General features: G+C 41.0%; 1 long non-coding RNA gene across 1 annotated transcript; it reads right to left on the bottom strand.

Annotated features, from left to right (window-relative positions):
- Positions 1-14,611: 14,611 nt before the first annotated feature.
- On the bottom strand, positions 14,612-18,897 carry LOC138104649 (uncharacterized). The gene is made up of 3 exons (XR_011148188.1): positions 18,829-18,897; positions 15,366-15,542; positions 14,612-14,716 (listed from the first exon to the last, which is right to left on the bottom strand). It is a non-coding gene; the product is annotated as an uncharacterized lncRNA (long non-coding RNA).
- Positions 18,898-21,459: the final 2,562 nt, after the last annotated feature.

Genomic DNA, 21,459 nt, shown 5'->3' with positions numbered 1-21,459 from the left:
ACCTGAAGGGAAAAAATCCTCTGCACCCTGTGTTTGAATAGTGTCTGGTCCCCTGCATCACCCAAACACATCTTGTCTGCAATTTATCATCACTGTACAAGAAAGAAGGAAGCATTTACCTTTATAGTCAGATGACTGGAGAATAAAAAGCCACATCAGTCATCAGTTTTGTATCTTGTATTTCAGCATATTTCAAACAGCAAGACATCCAGTTGCCCAGAGACTCTTTATTGGGGTTTATCTTTCCTTCTTTCAACCTGCCATTAATAAAAAGAAAATGGGAGAATATTCTAATATTCTGCAGGTAGAAGGAAAAAAGGAATAAACCAGAAAGTGACCAAGATTCTTCTGACACAACAGGAAGAACAGGAAATGATGCTCAACAGAGCTGAAGAAGAAAAAACTCCTTGCCACGGGTATGTGTCTATCTGAATTCCCAGCAGAGCAGGGACATGTTACCAGGAAAGTTGTGTCAAGGGGTGCATTCTCTGAAATCTGTGCTGGTAGGTAGTAGTAGCTCACATTCAGCCTAAGGTTTGTTGTTGCCATAGCTCAGCAAGATGCTCTGTCTTCCTCTCTCACAAACCTCCTATTTTGGCTGACATTACTGACATTTCCAGAGCAGTCAGAACTACAGATAGAGCCTGGCCGGCAGTCAGCTTCAGTTCCAAGAAATACCTTTGTGCTGAACAGTGTCTCCCAGAGGGTACTTCCAGCAGGGCCTTCTCAGCATCAAACGTCACTCTCCCATCATTAAACAGTCAACAGTTCACTGTTCTCCAAAGCATAAAGAGAAGCCCATATGTCTGCTGTCAGAGGGGAAAAAAATGAGAGAATTCTCTCATAACACCATCCAGATCACATCCATCCATGTGGTTGTGTTATGATACATGCGCCTTATTTGTTAAGAAGTAATCACTTTTTATAACAAGGTCTATACACAAGTTTTGGAGCACCTATAGCAGAGAATTGAGGCTTGTTTTCATTTTATGGGTGTGCAAATGCAAAGAAACACATTTGGGACCTGAATTTACAGCAGCTGCAATAAAGGCCTTTTGTTTTCACTTTCAGCTAAGCTCAACAGGGAATGGAGCACAGTCAAGTTAACTTACTAAAATAACATTTGTACTTAATTAATAGCAAACAGAATGGCTGCAAGTGATAAATCATCCAGACCCAGGGATGCAGAGTGAAGTCTGACATGGTGTCTCTGCTTCACACCATTAAGTTTTTGTCACAGCTTTGGGGGTTAGAGACGGAGAATCAGTCTTAGCTTTAAAATAGAAAATACATATCATTCTTCACATTGTTTCAGTTTAGCCTTTATATTTATATCACCCTTCTTATGCAGAGAGCTTATTACAGTTTTCATTTTCTCTTGTTTTCATATCAATTTTTTCTCACCATTCTGCAGTTTAGAGGGTGTTCAATGATGCTAATGTTAATGGCATATATTACACTTCTGTTCCACAACAGTGCATGTTTTTTAAAAATATGAAGTTCCCATTTTGCAGATGCTTTAACAGTCTCATACTTTTATCCCTCCCTCTACTCTTCAGTTACAAAGATCCTTGACTTGACCAAAAGGGAAGTCAAGAGACCAGAAATATCTAAATTAATTCCATCCGAGATCTCTCACAGTCTCACTGCTCAGATGGAGGGTGGTTGTCCACAGCCTTGTCAATGCAAGGAAACAGCATTCAAAGAGCTAAACAAATGTGGAAGAGCAGATGTCAACAGGAGGAATTGTCTCCCAATTTATCACTGGGCAACTCTCCAGTGTCAGGATATCATTGGAGATCACAGCAGAACTATGAAGGGAATAGGATACAGGCAGCACGTCTGCCTTCGTAGCTTAACACTCAAGCAAGTCCAGGTGGGAAGGGCTATAGTGTTTTCAATAAGGAGATTAAGGTCTTCACCACTCAACCTGAGTTGAGTATTTTCCCTAAACAAGCCTGTGAAAATAAAGAGATTAAAATCCCACTGTGCTTTACACCCCAGAGTGAGAGCTTTTCTCAAGCACTCAAAAAGATTTCTGGGAATTTGTAGAAGTCGTTTCAGAAAAGATCCTCATTTCACAGGATTTTTTTTAACTGCTGCATGAGGCCAATACAAAGGCTCTATCCAACGCACTCTTGGGACAGCTGTATCTGTTATTGCTGCTGAGCACCAAGATCAGGTCTGGTCACAGTGAGAAACTGTTCAGATCCTATTTCGAGGAAAAGAGATGTTCACTTGTATTGCTCTTTTTCAGCAGTAGTGGTCACAACTGGTGGCCAAGGTTTTTGATCTGTTATAGAAACTTGAATTCCCACATAGGCGTGTGCCAAAGGGAGTGGGAGGGAAATGTTAGGGGCTCTTGTGGGAAGGAACGTCATAAAACTGGTTTTTATTACAAACTTAAAATCCTGAACATTGAAATATTAATATTAATTAAGAAATAAAGGGGCTATCCTTCTTCCATGCCTTCCATAATGTCTCTTTTTTGCCTTATTTTTTCAATATAGACTACATATATTCCTCCCCTTCCCCTATATGCTTATCAGAATAAGTGGGTTCACAAGGAACTGATTTATTTCTTGACAGAGGAGATGGGATGCAGTTTTTCCACTGCTGCATCTAAGAAACCATTTGCAAATGTCTTTTTGTGTGTGTCACTACTAACATTGGGTACTTTAACTAATAGATTCTAATTGCTTTCTCAGAAATATGATTCTTTTTTTCCTCATCTGTGAGGAAAACTAGTGATCTACATAAATGGTTCAGACCATGATGTATAACACTGTGGGGAAAGGGATGTAGCGTGCATGGGTGGACCAAATGTTCTCCAGAGGCTTAATCTTACCTCTCATGAATGAAAATACAAGATCCCAGCTGTGGCAACACTGACCAGTCAAACAGGAGAAATGCTATTTGCTGGTTTGCTGGTTCAGTGGCAGATTTTTCACAGTATTGCTTAAAGTACAAACAGCTGCCTACGCACATTCACAGCGGGCTTGTCCCTGTTTCTTGCTTTTCCTACCTACATGCAGCTGTGGAGACACAAACTACAGATTTTGCTGTAACTTTTTACTAACCTTCCCCATTTCATCCAGGCTGTTTCTCTGTTTTATTTATTTTTTTAATTAGTTTTGAGCTTGATGAGGCCCATTAGAGGCAATAATTAAGACAGTCTTATTTTAAGGTTATGCTAGATACAGGTAACTGGCAGGATTTTAGTTCTTTTAAAATGAAATTCAATTCCTCATACTACTACCATTGAAAAAATATTTATTATCCCAAACTTTTTAAACTTTCCAATTTTTTTCCTTGTAAAACCACCAAAGGCAAAGACAGGAAAGTGATATACTGTGGTCCACATACTGCAGCAAGATATAAACACCTGATTGTGTCCTACCGACAAGGCTATTTTAGGCTTTAATTATATGAGTTGTCCTTGCTCATTAGCCATATACTACTGAAGTGCAACAAAAATAAGTGATTCATTGCTGACACATGGCATTTCATGAGCAGTCATTAATTAGCAAAGTAGCACTTGGATATAAATTGGTGAAGAGAATCAGCAAATGGAACTTTAATCAGAGATCACCCTTAACCCTCTTCTTCTTGTGCACCTTCATGGCATCCAGAGGCTGATCTCCAGTGGAAGCACAGCACAGCCCCCAGCAGCAGAGCACTCCCTGTAAAGCATCACCAGTGCTGTGAACCACCAGCACTCCAGCTGCAGCTGTGTTCACATACACCAGCCAGCACAAACAAGCCCACCAAGCAGGAAATGGAGTGTTTTCTTCCTGAGATCAAGAAAAAAGGAAATTTGCTCCTAGTCAAACACCTTCAAATGACCTTTTCATCGTGGAAGTTTGCAGGCTGGGTAGGCATAGAAGTGCAGTGGGCTTTCCTGCTGCACACAGTCCTTTTCTCCTCTCAAATCCTTCTGAAGACTGGCAAACATTCATTCAGCACTTCATGTATTTGCAATTTTGACATAAAGCACATTGAGTGCGGTGGACAAGAGGGCTTCATAGTCAACCACTCTAGGTTCTTTACAAGACACACAAAGCAGGCTCCTCTGCCTAAGTGGGGCTCAAACTTTACCCTGTTTGTATCAGTGGATGTAGAAGGGAGGTCATGCTGCTTTTGCTGTTGAAGAGTGCCGAGATCAGACTGACAACAATCCCAAAGTTAAGCACTTTGAGAATATGAGAAACAATGTATCCTGACAGGAACTTCCACTGGTGAGGATGTGGCAGAAAATGTTCCTGATAAAGGAACCAACAAGTGATAGTACTGATAACTTATCCAAAGCTGCTGAGCTAAAGGCTGCTGAGCTGATACAGCTGGCCTAGAAACATATGACTGACCATCAATCACTTTATATTATAAAAGCACAGTCCCACTTTTTAACAGCAGGCATTTCTAGCATACCCCTTCTAGGAGTGCATGTGGAGATTCCTCACTTGAGAGGGGATGCATCTCAAGGCTACACCTCAAGGCTGAGTGAAAGATATTTGGCCACAGTCATAGGTGGTAGTAACATCAATCTCTCTTAATAATTATTTTGCTAGCATGGAAATTATTGATTTAATAAATAGTGCACTATACTTGTAGCTATTACTATCTATACTGTGTAGTAATAGTATTCAGACTAAATTAAATTCAGACTAAAGTATTTTAGTCTAATCATTATCATCAATTTAAAAAAATAATTAATTGGTTTGCCATCCTTAAACCTGCAATACAAAGTCATATAAAGGCTCAATTACTCTTTTAGACACAAACTGTTGACCAAGTCTGGGACTAGGACTGGATCCAGCCACACCTTGACTCCTCTCTGAGGAGTTGTGAAAGCCAGGGGGTCCTTTCTGCACCTCATGACTCAACAGGAGATTCTCCCTGAAAATCTTTGTCTGAAGCTTCTAGGCACCCAACAGTATGTAACAGTGCTTCAAAAAGAACAAATAAATAAAGGTGAACATATAAAAGCAAGAGCATGAGAAGAAAGCTTTCAATGCCATGGCTTGTAACCTTTTTTGCTAATACAAATGGACTTCATTTTGATAAATTTCACTACTGTGGAAATCAATGGAATTAATGATTTGTCAATTCTGCCAGAAGGCTAGGACAAGTCTCTATTCTATTTTCCAGCCCCAAGAAATGGAAAATCAAACTTTTACAATAACAGAGCTTTGTAGTCCCCTCACAGTTAGTAAAAGAGGCATTTATCCACACGACATTACAAAACTGCAGAATGTCATTTACTCAAAAGTACTACACTTTAAAGGATTTCAGAGCACTTTGTAAGTTCATGTGGTGGTTCTGTGTATTGAGGTAGGGCAACCAGCCCTTGTAGGAATTGTATTTACAAGAGAGATATGAAACTTGTGCTGGTTTCAGCATAGGCTGATTATGTAGTCAGGATATATTTGCAGATACCTAAGGATAACAGGTATTAAACCAGAAGAGTACAAAAATCAAATTCTCTTTCAAAAGTTACTGTTATTTTTCTCAGCTGGAACATCAATTTAACATTTTAAGGGAACTGCTTCCTTTTTAAAGTGACGCTGTGAAGAGAAATTTCCACTGGTAGGTGACTGAGAACAATTTATTCATCCTGTTGTAGCTATGCTAAGTTCTATCATAGATAAAGAGTTATTAGACAGCAGATCCAAGCAACCCCCTTCCTGCAACGGTCCTACTCTCTCTGCAGGAACATATCTGAAATACTGTACCAGCTTTACTCATGAAATTATTTTAGAGACAACTTATCACATAGAAAACCTCAGGGAGATTTTTAGAGGAGTTGTGAGGAGCAGGCATTCCTTTAGAAGAAACTACAGGTTCTACTAAAACAACAACAGAACCAGGAGAGATTTCATAATGTGAGTGGGGAATTTTGGTGATTCCTGCCCTGAGCTGACCTTTACAGTGTTATTCTGGACTAACAGGGGAGAGCAGGTATCTACAGATGCCAGAGCATACTGAATCTACAGGTAAATAGTTTGTTATTTGAGAATTCACACTTGTAACGCCACGGTTGTAATGTATGCAGTGGGCTCTAAAGCAAAGACACCTAAAAATGATCTATGCAGTAAGCATTGGCTCTTGGATTTCAGCAAAGGCAGCCCCAGGTGCAGCTTGGAGAATAACCAGTCCAGTCTGACAGGGAGGACCAGGAAAGGTCAGAGGCATGAGGTCCATCTCCATTAGCTACATCAGTTCAGATCCATAGCAAAGTTTAGCCGTCACAATGAGATGTGGCTCAGCCTGAGGGGATCAGGGGATCAATAAGCAAATGCAAACCCCTCTACCCTCAAGCAACCAGTTAAATTCTTGTTCTAAATGTTGTCATCCATTGACCCAAGCCTTTCATTTGCTTTCTGAGCCAGAGTGAGGGTGTTTTGAATTCAGCTTCACAGACAGATGCAGTGTCACGGCTGCAGACCCTGAATGGCAATAGTAAGACCGAGACCAATGGTTTAACAAACACAAAGACACTTCCCCTTCTGTGGTGGATAATGAAGAATAAAGGAGATGTTTATGGAGTCAGGCATGGATTCAAATTTGGCTTCCTTGCACAGACACCCTTCTTTTCCAAACTGCCTCACAGTACAATTCCCCTTTTACAAATCAGGAGAACAAACACGCCCGTATGTCCAGATTTCCATTATTCCCTACAAAATCCAAAGCTATATAGGAAACACTGGTAAGGAACTGTGCAATATTTTTATTCAAAACAAAGTGCCTGAGGAGTGAAATTTAATTGCTACACTTGCGGCAATGATTCATCAAATGGCTGCTATTTACTTCTGTGCAAGAAAAATATCTTTTCTTGTATGTTATCATCTCTTAAAACTAAATAGCATTCAAGAAAAAGATACTTTTTTTCTCCAACATAATGATCAATCCTGTAAAAACCCAGGGAGGGTTACTATTGAAGTTTCACATTAAATGAAAAGTACACTCTCTTTTGATACAGTCTGAGACACATTTACCCCACCATTAAAACGGATCGGGAGTACTATCAAATCAGCAATTATTTGGACAAAGTAATAAACAATATAGAATTTAGTAGTCAGAAATTAGGTTAGAAATTAGTTCAGTTCTAAATTTTGCACTAAAATTTTAGCTAACAGCTATGGTCAAACCTCTGTGTTTCCTGAATTCATAGAGCAGCCTCTGCAAATTAGTAAGAAGTACACTACATACTCATTACATTTTTGTGCACATACATTACAAAGTTTGTTAGTTTAGGAATCTCTCATTTCAAATCATCCTTAAAACACCTCTAAGTACATTTATACCATTCTGACATACAAATCAATTCCAGGCCTTTCAGAGATAACAACTGACCTACCTAGTTTGTACGGGCTTCTAATGAAAGCTGCTAAATTATATTTGTGGTTTGGTTTATGTTTTAGGTATTTCTGTGTCACAAGAAACAAAAGACATTTTATAAAATAAAGACCAGGGCGATTCAGCACCTCAACCTGTAGTTGAGGCTAAGCATATATCACAGTTCAAAACTTCTTTCGGTATGTAAGGGTGTTGCTTTAAGATCATGCAGGTCTCTATTTGAGACTCAGATGAGATATCACATGAAAGCCAAGCCCTACCTGGGTAGACTGGCTATTCTCCAACCTGTTTGCTGCAGAATTGCTTCATCTGCTTCTAAGGCACAAAAGGCAGGACACAGGACTATAACTCTGCTCCTATATTCTTATGATCCTTGGAAAATCGCTAATGGTTTCCATAAATGCACTGGATTATTATGTTGTAAACTAGTGATCAAACACATACACATGCTAAACCACAAACACCCTCATATTCTGTTCATGTTGGTTGCTGGCAATTACAGTCATATATTTAATGATCTACCAAAGAAATTTGCTGCAGCTCCTGTTCCTGTTGAAGCATCACATGTGACTTTAGGTAACTCATTTACTCCATCTCAGCTACAGTGGCCTTTTGTGAGACTGAACAGAACATCCCACTCAGATGCCTGGAGACTACACTCACTTAAGTGCTGTGTATATTACTAGTGGGAAACAGGGAGTAGGTAGATTTCGGTATATCAACTGGCTCAAATCTAATCATGACACTTAGACAAGTATGTAAGCCACTGCAGCCACACTCCTGAGGTTTGCTGATTATAAATAGGCAGGTAGACAACAGGCAGACAGAACAAGTGTATCTGAATAGGCAGATAAACAAATACATTTGTAAGAGCCACAAACAGCTTTAAATGACAACGCCTTCCATAAACTTTGAAAACTAGCACACACATCTTTGCTGAAAAAATGGGCCAAACTCCATGTACTCTGTGCCACCATGTCCCCCACCACCACCTCACAGAGGATGAGATTATTTATTAGCTTAGCACTTGACTTGTCTCAAACATGGTGAATTCTGCAGTTGCTCAGCCAGAAGTCAGAGCAGGCAGAGGAGACTGAAAACGTGAAACAGGATGAAATTACAACATGAGCAAAAATTGTGCCAAGAACTCTGCCTCAGAAATGTTCTTTGTCCCTGCATCTGAGCTAAGAATGGTGAGTTTCAGAGGGAAAAGTAAGGCTACTATGAAATGACATCAGAGTAAACCCCAGAGAAAGGAAATATGAGACCAATGCTGATACATCCTAGATATATCTATTCTATTTCTCTGATGGAAAGCTGTATTCCCTGAATGTATGAAGTATTTTCTAACTCTCTTGCAGACAACTGATTTGAATTATACAGAGGTCTCAGGGGTATATGTATTGTTTCTCTTCTTTATTTTTGATGCATATATCCTTATTTTCATCTGTGATATAGGAACCATTGTTCCAAGAAGGCAGATTTGCCACTAAGTCTCAATATAGTTACTAGTCATATCCTAAGAAACTAGCATATATTCCTCTAGTTGCATATTTAAGAGAGATTGAGTATGTATTGTTATTCACTGGTCCATTTTAGTTTTTTTCTTTTGCCTATTTTTATGACATTTCTTTGTTAAAAGGAAAAATAAAAAAGATACTACCAGTAAATCATCTGTTACCATTTACATATACATAGCATAGTTGCAGATAAGGTTTCCTTTTCCTTCTGGATTTCAGATTTTATCTTTTTATAACGTCTGTACATCCTGAATTCAAGATATAACATGACCTTTATTTTCTTAGTCTGCTGTGACCTCTGGGATAGAACCAAAAGCCTTTTTTTTCATAAAAGCCAATTCAGATGTTAATTGAGCTGGATACAGCAACTGTCTGACTCATAGAAGTGAAGTGAACATACAAAGCTCTCAGTCAGACTCATTTTATGAGTTTACAAAAGAAAAAAATACTAAAAAACTATACATTTTCTATTACTGAAACCAGAACTGCACTCATGCAAATGAGTACAATTAACAGATTGGGTCCTAGGTTTAGGAAGAGTCCAGATCTAAATCCACCAGACACAACAGTCTATCTGGAAGCTCTCCCCACTGCCCCACAAAAAAACTGACAGATGCTCATCAGAATCATTACAAAATTTTCTGGCTAATCCCTAACAATTTCAAAGCAGATGCTTAAGTCCCTACTTTAACTCAAGATGAATTCAACAACCAAGGACATAATAAAACTGGATCAGGTGGGTATTTAAAAGTATAAATCATAAAATGGTGTGTCAAAGTGCTGTTTTCCCAGTGATAAGAGAGCAGGAAAACATAATAGTGGATAAATGGTCTGTGTGGGAAGAAGATACAATACATTGTAGCCAGCTTCCCATTGATGTTAAAAATGAAGGGCATTGAATTTAAAGGAGAGGCAGGAGAAAATACATCTTACAGGTTTTAAATGGCACAGTCCAGAGACCATTTCATTAACATTTTTGAATAATACGACACTCATTTTGCCAAAGTTTATGACTAAAAAAAAATCAAAATAATTTATGAAACCATTATTAAAACATTTCAGCTTCTGAAAACTTCTTTTCCAAGGTATCTTTTTTTCTTTTATTAGACCATAAATATGTCAATGCAATTTCATTAAAGCCATAATGAAAGACATTACTAGCAACAGTGAGAAATAGGTTCATTTGACAATTTGCAAAACAAGAACTGTCAGTATTCCTCTTGCTTTTCCTAATGACACTTCAGGCTTTGGACTGCTTTCCCAGGGGAAAAAGCAGATAAAATGAATAAATGGCTTCCCCCTAGTGATGTGAGAGTGTGTTGAATGGCTTTGTGACTCTGTGCTTTCAAGGAGCAGGCATTTGGCACAATGGAAGGCAACAACCTCTTCTGAAATAAACCAGGTAAGATTCAGGTCAAAAAAAGGGCTTAATACCTGCCTCCTCTCTGGGTGGCTATTCTTCAAGGGTGAAACACAGCAGCTCATTTCCAAAGGCACAAGGAGCTCCTGGGTAGAGTCACTACATTGGCAGAGGAAAGCGGAGTTGGTGCATGAGAGAGGACCCAAAAGGACAATGTGTACCACCAGATCAGCTCCCCAGGAAGGAGAGGTGTTCCCCACCACCGAGGCAGAACACCAGGATCTGGGCCACCAGCGCTGGGTGCTGGCAAGGCTCCCTAGGGATTTGCCCATTTTCTTTTACTCTCTCCCTGAGGATCCACAGACAGCCATCAGCAGGGACAGGCTATTTGGCACTATTCATTTCTTACAATACCGTGGCTTAGTAAGGCAATCTGTAATTTTTCCATCCTTGAATCCAGAAACCATAGAATGCAGCAAAAGCAGAGCAGAATTTCTAGAAACATTTTTAAAATAATCTCTATTGAATCCAGTGCATTTTAGGGATCTTGTTTTGACCAAAATGCTCTTTAAATCTTGACAAACTATCTCCTTTTCTAAATATACTCCTTCTTCCCACTTCCCTTACATCCCAAGGGGTGACCAGTCTAGGATATTAAATGACATGGACTGAAGCTACATTATGGATACAATTTTTCCTACCAGCAGAAAGAAATTAGAGGAAAAGAGAGGAACACATATTAATTCACAATTCCCTTAGGAGAAATAGCTCCAGACTCAGCCTCCCCCATATATACTGTTACTCCAAGGGTTGCCTTCATTAAAGAATATTCCAAGTGTAAACAAGTAAGTCTATATTTCCTCAATATTGAAAAAACACATTTTAGCTTTGGTTTATCTGAATTCTTCTGCCCTCTTCTAACCCAAGGAAAATCAAGCAAGAAAGCAGCAAACAAACACATCATCCTTCTGCCACCTTTACACTACGCATTTTAATCTTACAATCACTAAATATTTGAAACCTGTCACATCGTGAAACACCACATAAAGCCATGCAGAACGAAAATACTGTGTCACTAGAGATATGCAGCTCAAGCTCAGGCTCATGAAGGAAAATATTTTTTACAGCTTTTCCTGAAAAATTACACATAATTGGATAGCCCCGATGGCGGAGCTGCCTCTTTCTCTGCTGGGACTGAAACCACTTGCAGCAAGGAATGAATTAGTGTCTGGCAGTGGAACCAGCAATACTCTCTCTCTGCGTCATTATGACTGAGATTGGACACGGCCTTCATGTTAACACATCTTGTGTTTGAGCTCCTGTAGTCCACACGCAGGCAGTTTTTGTGATGGAATTCATTCACGGGAAAGCACAGTTTGGGATGGTTTAGGGTTTGCTTAATGAAAGTTCTCTATTACCACTTACTATGAAATATATAGAAATTGCCTCAGTGCTGGTCAGATCATTTAAGAATTGACTGTTCTTTTTCCATGAATTTAAAAGTGGAACAATTTTTGAGAGCTTTTCTGGTCAAATGCAGGCAAGATATTAAATGAAACTGGAGAATATTTTGAAGTGCCAGCAAGGAGGTAACATGAGCGCTTAGGCTGTGGGAAATCTTCAGAACTGTTTGAACACGTTGTCAAAACACATATTAGTCAAAAAAATACCGCCCTCTGCAGCCCAAAATCTGCCAGACAATGAACTTAAAGCTTTTGATTAATCCAAGACAGTCCTCTGAGGTCAGTCATCCTGACTACTGGCACACCTGCCCCAGACTGGAGATGCTGGAAGCTGTGTGGTCCCTCAGCTGGAGTCAGTCTGCTGGTGGATTCCCCCAGAGTCCCTTTTGGTGGCAGATGCCAGAAGCTACTCATGGAAATTGGCATCACTCCCCATTTGTGCTGGAAGTGGCAGTAAAAGTGACAAGAACATCAGTCTCAGTGAGCTGAAATTCCCTGTCCTGGGAGCTTGTCATTTGGCACAAAATTCAAAAATCAGAAAATTGCTTCTACCCCAAATAATGCTAAGATTAAACTCAGAGAGGGAGGGAAGGGGAGGTTATTTCATACAATGGAAGTTTCTCTTTTAGGTTAGCACATCTCAGCGGTGACAAATCTCTCCACAGTACCTGTGGTTTGCAAACACGCCCTTTGCTTGGCTCCAAAACTGCCATGCCATCTTTCACTTCCACCCTGCTTCCCTCCTCCAAGGAACCAATAGGTTTCCAACTCATCCGAATTAATTTGGACGCAATGAATTTCAATCAAACAAGGCTCCTGAAAATGTATTTTTAACACTTCTGATTGAACAATGAAATGAGTAGAAATGGTCGGGAGGACTGACAGAGACCCACTTGGGGAATTTCTCCTGCAAAGGAAATAAATAGAAGACTGTTAGGTACTTCTGCACTGCATAATCAGTTTGCACTGCAAGCATCCCCAGACAGTGATATGTGCAAAGAGGGTGCTGCAGTTGGGATCATTACTCCTTGCTGGCAAAAGCTGCAGCAGCATCTTTCTGACACCAGTTTCCTGCAAGAGACCCAGAGGACGGAGCAGCAGTAAATTATAAAATTGCTGTGAGCATGAAGTTATTGTCCTCTCTCCAGAGTGACCTCCACAAGCAAAAGGTCCTGAAAGTGTAGTTAATAAGCTTCAGATCTCTGTCCTGCCAGTGAGAATGCTCTCCTGGAAATGTAGACTTGGATCCTACCCCAACTCCAAGGACCATCCACAGATTTTACATGAAACAGTCATTGGGTAAAACATGGAAATAGCCAGCAAGCAGAATGACAAGGTGTTGCCAGCCAAGAATCCCCAGAAGTCCTCTCTCTTCCCCATGCATCTCTCTCTTACCCTGCAGACTCCCCACTGCTCTCTCCTTATTTTAGTACCAGATTTGAGCCTCCTCCACTCTGGAAAGGTCTTTCCTGCTATTGCACCCCGTTGTGCTGGGCTCCTCAAGGAGCAGAGTGAGGCACTCACTGTGAACATCCTGAGTCCATAGGAAAAGTATTCTTTTGCTGTAGCACAGCCTGAGGTTTCAAAACAGAACCTCTTTCTTCAGCAGAGTTAAAGCAAAGCTTTGGAGGCTTTCTGTAGTGCAAGTTCCTCTACTAAGTGGAAAGTGCAGGATGGGTAGGAGCTGGGTCCAAGTCTTTAACCAACATGCAGCAAAACAAAACCTCTGCAAAAATATTCAAGATCTATGATGTCATTTTCCTACGTTTGCGAACTGCTCCCACTTCATGGCATTTGAACCACATCTGTCTTCAGAACAGAGACTTCCAATCTTCCACATCAATACATTTAATTGTACCGTGTTCTGGTGCCAGCAAGGACCCTGTTTAGAACTGTTATGAAACACGTAAAACATATGCCCATTACGTAAATTTCTACGAATGCAGTGGAACTAAAAGCTGTGCCATTATGCTAATACTATTGAAAACATCTATCTATATGTATATGAATAGATATATGTGTGTGTGAGTAGCTATACTGATGCAGTAAGTGTACGTGTGAAATCCAGCCTACTGCTGCCAGTAGAAAAATTCCCTGTGGATCCAAATTACATAGAACTTCATCTTGCTTCTAATAAACACATTAACAGATATCCTAGCTGAGATTTTGAAGACCACTAGGAGGAACTGGCATCCAAATTCCATATGGAGCCTCAAAAATCTTTGCTTTGCTTTAAAAATTTGTGTCTGTGTAGTCAACTGCACAAATCAGTTGTCATATTCAACTCCAGGTTGCTGTCAAATTATTGTTCAGTAGCTGCAAAGAATTTCATGTGCACATTTGTATGAACTTTGGTTATGAACATGTTTTCTCAAGAAGCACAGCTGTGAGTGCAAATGTGCACATCCTGTCCTGACAATTCAGTCCTTACCTTGGACCTGCAATTTAGTCCCTCAAAAAAATCCCATAGCAAACAAACAAAAAAGAATTAAAAAGAGTTTCCTCAGAGTTCCCCTGAAGCAATATCTAAAATATACTGCTGGGTTTATCCCTGGTGAAATCTTGAAACAAAACAAGAAAATCCGTTAGATGAACTCCCTGGGCCTGAGCAGATTTAGTTTAATTTGCCGCAGTCCTTTGTGGAGCTGCTGTTCCCAGGAAAGCAGCAGGTCTTGATCTTGGCCTCTAACAGATGGCCTCAGCAATATGACAGTAATAGCATCTGACATGTGTTGTTCCAATGATCTCTCTAACTCTCGGAGAAGTATGCAAGTGTTACATACTGTGTGCTGCTGCAGATTGCTATTTTTGGCATGCTTCTGCTGGCATATGTTATGACGAACCATTCACAACATCTTACATTTCCATCATAAAGGGGAAATAAGAGAGTAGGTCCATGAGCCTACCATTTAACCTTGTTCCCAAGGTAACCTTTCCTTCACGTAAGGATCAGCTCCACAGAAAGCAAAATCCAAACTGCATTTTGAGGGATTAGCTGTATTGCAGGAAGTGGAGTCCTGGGGGTGGAAGAGACACAGGTTGATGGAAATATTTATGGCCCAGATCTTTAAGTGTTTCACACTGAAATACAATCAGTGTTTTCTACAATACACATTAAATAGTGGCAGTCTACAATCCGAATGGCACCCGGTGATTAAGGAGCTGTGAGGAGGGTAACTAGAGGGGACTGAGTGCCCTGTCAAGATGAAGTTTCCCTGCTAATTACAAGGGTAATGAACACGTCCCTTTTGAAGCCCAGAGGATTTTCTTAAGGAACTTGTGATCTTACTCATTGCCAGTTTTAACAAAATAGGATTTGAGACAGGGAAATGCTTTCAAATCTGAGCAGCAAAACCTAGCAAAAGGAAAAACATCAAGGATTTTCACTGAGTGTAAGTCACTGAAATGTCATAGCATCATAAACTACTCTTGATTGCTTTTTTCACAAATGAGCTGCTGCCAAATAGAGGACAGACGGCAACAGGGAAACCCATCTCAGCTGCTTTCCTCCTCAATTTGCAGTTACACCCCCTACCATTTTTCCCCTTAAAAGCTTATCTAGCTCCTCATAAAATTATTTATTGTTATTACCGTGTGGGTTATTTATTCAGTCAATGAAGGCCAGGCTCCAACAGCCCTCCCTCCCCTATCCCTCCTGGCCCTTACCTCTCCTTGACTTCAGCCAATGCTGCCTTTTGCTCTGTCTTGACTCAGCCTTGCTCAGCTCCATAGCCCCATCTCCCCCTCACAGTCCTGTTCCTTTTTAACCACCTCTTCTCCAAAGAAGTAGGGACTCATTTTAGTGCCTCTGAAGGAGTTCTTCAGTTGAGAGGTGTGAAAAAGCTACAGCACAGAGAGAGAGGAGGAAAAAAGCATGGGGTATGGTATGGTTAGTCTTAAAAGAAGAAAGACAAACATTTTGCAGCATAGCCTTGAATTTTTCTCCGTCATGCATCCAGAACAAAGGTACCAAAGCTGGAGCACACAAAGTTACAATATTCACAGCTGAAGAATTAGAGAAGAGGTGCTCCAGGAGTCCTAGCCCCTGTAAGTGGCCACTTTTATAGTTCTGGGTATAGACCAAGAGAACTGCTCAGAAAAAAATGGAAACTAAAAGCAGAGTCCCATTCAAGGGACATAGAGAAGAGTGTCTGACTGCAGTGTATTGAAAACCCTCAGGGAAAAGGTGAGGGAAAACCCAAAGAGAGGGGAAGGGGAGGTTTTCAGTAGAAGAACCTGGGCAGGGAAGGAGACGCGGCGATGGAGACATGGGCAAACACACACCGTTCTTTGGATACAGGGAAGACAGAAGACTTGAGCCTCCAGGGAGCTGCTGGGGTGTCACTAGCAACCCCAACATCTCTGGTTAACAGCACTCAGGGTATTCACAATACTCACTCATACCAGTCTCTGTGATGGCTTGAATTACAGCAGCAGAAAGAGTGGGACAAGGCAGAAGGACAAGAGGCAACCAGCCCAGTTTGCAGGAAGGATGATCTCAGCTGGTGTTGGGGAAAGCTTTCTACCCTTTAACAGCAGGGGAATATGTGAAGGGACTGCTCTCAGGGGAGGTTGCGATGGGTGAGCTGGTCAGATCTCCAGCTCCTGTTTGTTCTGCTGTCACCAGAGGGGCTTAATCCATCAACCACATGCAGGGGATGACTGATGCCTTCTTCCTTTCCATGGCATTGCTCTTCTGTCCTTTGCTTTTGTACCCTGCATGCCCCTCCAAACCTTCAGATAAAGCACACAGCAATACGAGTGGCACTGACATTGAGTGAAACCAGCTGAGTGAGACATTGGTACTTCACTGAGATGAATGGTCTGGTTCACCCTTTTCTGGTAAGGCTGTCTGCAGACTCAAACAGACAATGTTATGTTAGTTAGACTGTGGGAAGATTATCCTGGCAAACAAAATGGTTAGAAACTCAGGAAGTTTGCAAGAAGTGGAGTCCTGGGGGTGGAAGAGACACAAGAGCTTCTGTTCTAACAGAAACCTAGCTTTGGTGCTCTGTGATGCAGCCATGTCAGCCTTGTTAACTCGTTAAATAGCTGATGGACACATTGCAGTTAGAAAAACATCTAGGGGTTTTTTTTGTTTTATTTTTTAATCTGGGAAAGATAGTTTCCATGCTAATTCAAATTGCCACTGTACCTCTGGGAGGAATACTCACTCTAAGCAATGATAGTTAAGGTAAAGGAGACGTAAAACTCAAGTAACTGTCCTAACACCAGACTTTACCTTGCTCCCTCCAGCTCTTAATGCACAGAGCACAAGTTCAGAGCAGAGATGGACTATGCATTGGTGGCTGGGATCTCCAGCCCAGATAAGCAGAGCTGGGCTCCCTTCCTTTGGGCAGAAAACCTCTTATGCCTTTGGTCAATTCTACTTCCAGACAGCTGCTGTATTTGGGAGGAGGAAGGAGACTTTCCCTGCATGGGTTTTAAAAGGGAAGGATCACACATTCCTAATTTTGTGACATTAGTACTCCTGGTTCCAATCACATTGTTCATGACCTTCAGGAGACTTGCTAAGGGAAATGCCTGACTGGAAATCCCATTTGAACCTAAGCAATTTCCTAGTCCTAATAATGGCACTTCTGGGTTTTTTCAGAGATTTAGGCATTGGAAAATGCCAGAGCCAAGCCTTGGGACCCTTAAGGAATTCAAACACCTTCAGGGTGTAAACAGGAAAGGAGGTGGCATTTTCCATGTGTTTTGACTTAGGTGTCTACACTTTACCTAAACTACAGTTTTATACCCTCTGTTTTGACACTGATACCTAAGTTCAGGAAAAGTCCTGTTGAAGAAACAGCTGTTCTCCTACCAATGGTCTGCCACTTTAACTCCTACATGAACAGAAAATTGACAGCCTGATGTCAGTGCTGGTGATATTATGGTTGACAGTATGTGCTTCCCTGTTCCATAATGAGACTGGAACTTCACTGCCTCATGAAAGCAATGAGCAGGTAAGATTAGGCTGGTGGAAGATGAAAATTTATTGGTAGAAGCAATCAAGAAACGTTATAAACAATCTTTGAATAGAAGGAGTATTACTGCAGTTTGCAACTGAAAGGCCTGGTTAGCTGCCCAGCCAGCACCTGACAATCATGTAGCTGCATTAGCTAGCATGGGGTCTCCCAATTCCAGCTGGCTAGGAGCTTGCAAGACTACTGTCCATTACACTTATTATCTCCTGATTATTCTATTTACAAGATGCTCTCTCCAGGGGCCCCCTGGACAAGCTGCTGTAGAACCACTGAATGCACCAGTTGTACTGGGAAGGCTCCTACTGTAAGCACACACCTTGGGCACTCAAGAATCTGCACTGGCAAGCTGTTAGTTTTCACCTATAATTACCAAAATGGCTTGGGATCTGCCTGTCTGTAAGACACTACTCTCCCCAGGTGATCAGACTGTCACACTGGCACTCAGAGGATGAGCTCAAGCTGTCGTCTTACCAGTTTAAGAAAGGGCACAACCTGCTTGCAATGATTTTGCTGAAAAGAGCTGCAAGCTTTGAGATATTTTCCCTTAGCTTGAATAGAAAGGTAAAATTCTCTGGAATCTCTTGACTTTTACAAATACCCCATAAAATCTAACAAAGCTCTTGTAGTGAAGTGGTAAAGAGTAGCAGTGGTAAAGAGGAGGCATGCAAACAGTATCTATGAGTTGGGCAGATTATTGTTTATCTACATTTCTCTACTCAGTACCTAGCCTGTAAATAAAAAGAACACCACCAGATTATGCACTCAAATTAGTGAAATTGAAAGCCTGTATCTTTTGTAGAATTTGGGGGAGAATAGGTAAGGAAGGAAAAACAGAGCATTGACAGAAATAAATCCAGTTAATGGTAAGAGTTGCTCTGGCAAAGAGATTTTACATTTAAGAGTGGGACACAAGATCCCTCCACATTTTCATTAACAAAAGAACTGATCACCTACTATTTCCAAACAATCTGCCCATAGCATACAGATCAAACACTCAAACTATCAACACAATGAGAAAAAAAATTTAGCTTGAGCTTAAGTTGGTTCCATTTTTTCCTTTGTAAATCACTACACATCTTAACCTGATATTCATTTTGCCTACAGCTCTCTATCTAATTTACATTCACATGCCAATATACCTGCTATCAAATTTGCTCACACCATTTCCTTGTAGACCCCAAGAGCTGAGCACAGAAAGTTAATGTTGGTAGTTTAATGCCTTGAGAAGGGGAATTAAAAGCTGTTCTCCTGGCATCAAATTAACCCCAGGTTGTTTGAATATAAAGTATATAGCAAGGGGTGTGTCCCTTGTTCCTTATCAGATGGGTGAAATATGCCCACATATATAGAGATTGAGATTAGCATGAATTTACATAAACCAATGCGGCCCTGTGTGGAAGCGTGGGCTGTATGAGGGAATATAAGCACACACACACTGCCCACGGGCAATTGCTATTCAGTAGGAACAGTCACATTCCTGCCGTGTGATCCATGAACAGCAGAGTAACTGTGTTTGGGAACCGACTGACTTTGGGACAGACCTTTGAAATTAGCTGAAGTCTAGATAATGGGGTCAAAGAGATTGAGAATATGAACTTTCTGACTTCAGATAATATTTTTTTCATCAATAAAGCCATAGCCTTGCTGTATGTCCTGCTTCACCACCTCCAGAAGTTCAGGAGAATGAGGTTCCATCTGTGGCTTTCTGGAAGCTCTCCTAATCCAAGAGATTTGAACACCCTCAGAGCAGGACAAAGTGACCTGGCCTTTGGACTTTGGGCTTTGACACACAAAGCACTAAGAAAATTCTTCTGATCTTTGTCCACAGTGGGAGAATCTTCACAGGATTTTCTTGCTGAGCTGCAGGGGCTGTTAGACTCGTAACTCAAAGCTGCAGCTCACTCTCAGGAATAAACCAGCACCAGCCCTATAAACTTAATGAGCCCTAACTTGCTGTTTTCTTCTGCAAAATTTTATTGCTCCACACAAAACTTAGTTTCAAAAAAAAATTTAAGTTTTCTTGCATCCACATGAGAAGGAGGAGAGAAGAAGGATATGCTGGTGTCACTTTGTGCTATGGCCTCTCCTTCCCCCTCCTGCCTGAGCAGACCAGACAGGGAGCAGGAACTAAAATGCTGCCCATCCTTTGTGCAGGTGTGGCTGTATTTGAAGGTTTTACAGCAACAAAATACAGCCTCCTCACACCTCCACATATGCATCAGCCCCGAGATGCCACTCAGGTAAATATTGTCCTCTGAGGATCCCCACGGGGAGAGCTTCCTGCACACAACCCAAGGACATGAACCACTCCCTGTCCTCAGTGGTTCCCTCAGGTTAATTACCTCCTTTAACATAGCAGCTCTAAGATTTTCAGGATTATATAAACAATGCCTCTCTCCTTATCTATTGAAGTTCCAATCTAGCCTCTCATCACCGTACTTTCTGGGCTGTAACACTATTAATGGTTATTCCTCCTCTCTGAAATAATCTTGACTACACCGGTTAATCAATACTTGGACAAATAAACTGAACCTTTTCTCTGGGCTAGGATAGTAATTGCAATTATGACCTGTGATCAGCTGGCAAAGTATGGCTACTAACACTTGCATCTGACAGAGAAGTGAAGTTTTAAATATCTGTCTGAAGACTCTGGTTTCACAGAGACAGTATTTCTTTAAGTCTAGTTAACCACTTGTCAGAAACCATTATCTTTAGCTGATCAGTTACCATCCTTCTGAGGAACGATGAGAGAGAGTCTAGTGGGCTGGCTCTTGAGATTCCTTGTTGGCACCACCGTCCATCTGTCCAAAACCACTGAGCAGAAGGCATCGCATTTGCAGTGAGGTCACAGGGCATCAAAGGGAAAAGCATCAGAAGGCAGAGTGGAGACAGACCAAAGAAAACAGTAGTTTACTACAAGTTCTGAACACTTTGAGGCATCTGGTAGTCAATATGGGTTAGTTACATTATGTTTGCTCTGTTTTCTGCATGAGAACCACACGTGCAGCTTCTCAGAACCCTGTGCAGCAATTGAGACATGGGAGACCATGGAAAAATCTGCTCGGAAAATAGTCTGGCCTCTTTTTATTTTATGTGTACATACATACACGCATTGAAAAAATGTATTACCTAGCTAAGGAGACACACACAAGATTAATTAGGGCAAATGTCTATTTAAACACAAAAGGGAAAGAGGGCAGTGAAATATCAGCTTGTTTGTTTGCTTTAATCTTCTAAAAAGACCAAAATAGATTCGTTTTTGTTCAGGGTTTTACATGTCCCAGAACTGTGAAATGTCCAACAGTGAAGCACTCAGGCAAATGTGTGAAAGTAGATGTACTGATATCTTACGAAACAACATTTTCAGGAATCTGTAAGAAAGAAAGGCCCTTTCGGCAGTACCAAAGATGAAGCCATCTTCTGAAAAGGAAACACAAGTCACCTTCCACCACACTCCAGGTAACTGAAAATAAGGTTGCTAGAGGGAATCACAGGAAACAAATGCTGCCTACACCAGCTTTGGTGGTGAGAGTGCCAGGGAGGCTGGAAGTGGAGCAGTCACTGTCTTGAACTTGCTGATGCTGAAGAGGGAAATCTTCTGTTTGCACCAGTTGCTTACCAAGAGAGGGGAAATATTTTTTTCCCAGTTTGTGATTTCTGTCCTTTATGCTATGCCCAGTAGAAAGCATACACTCAAGAAATTTAAGGGAATCCAGAGAAATCCGCTGTAGCCCCTTAGTCACAGCAATGGTTTTGTGCAAATTCTGCCC

Source organism: Aphelocoma coerulescens, chromosome 1A (genome assembly GCF_041296385.1).
Source record: "Aphelocoma coerulescens isolate FSJ_1873_10779 chromosome 1A, UR_Acoe_1.0, whole genome shotgun sequence".
Lineage (NCBI taxonomy): Eukaryota > Metazoa > Chordata > Aves > Passeriformes > Corvidae > Aphelocoma > Aphelocoma coerulescens.
The sequence above is the reverse complement of the archived record's forward strand: the minus strand, read 5'-3'. Positions and strand labels throughout refer to the sequence as shown.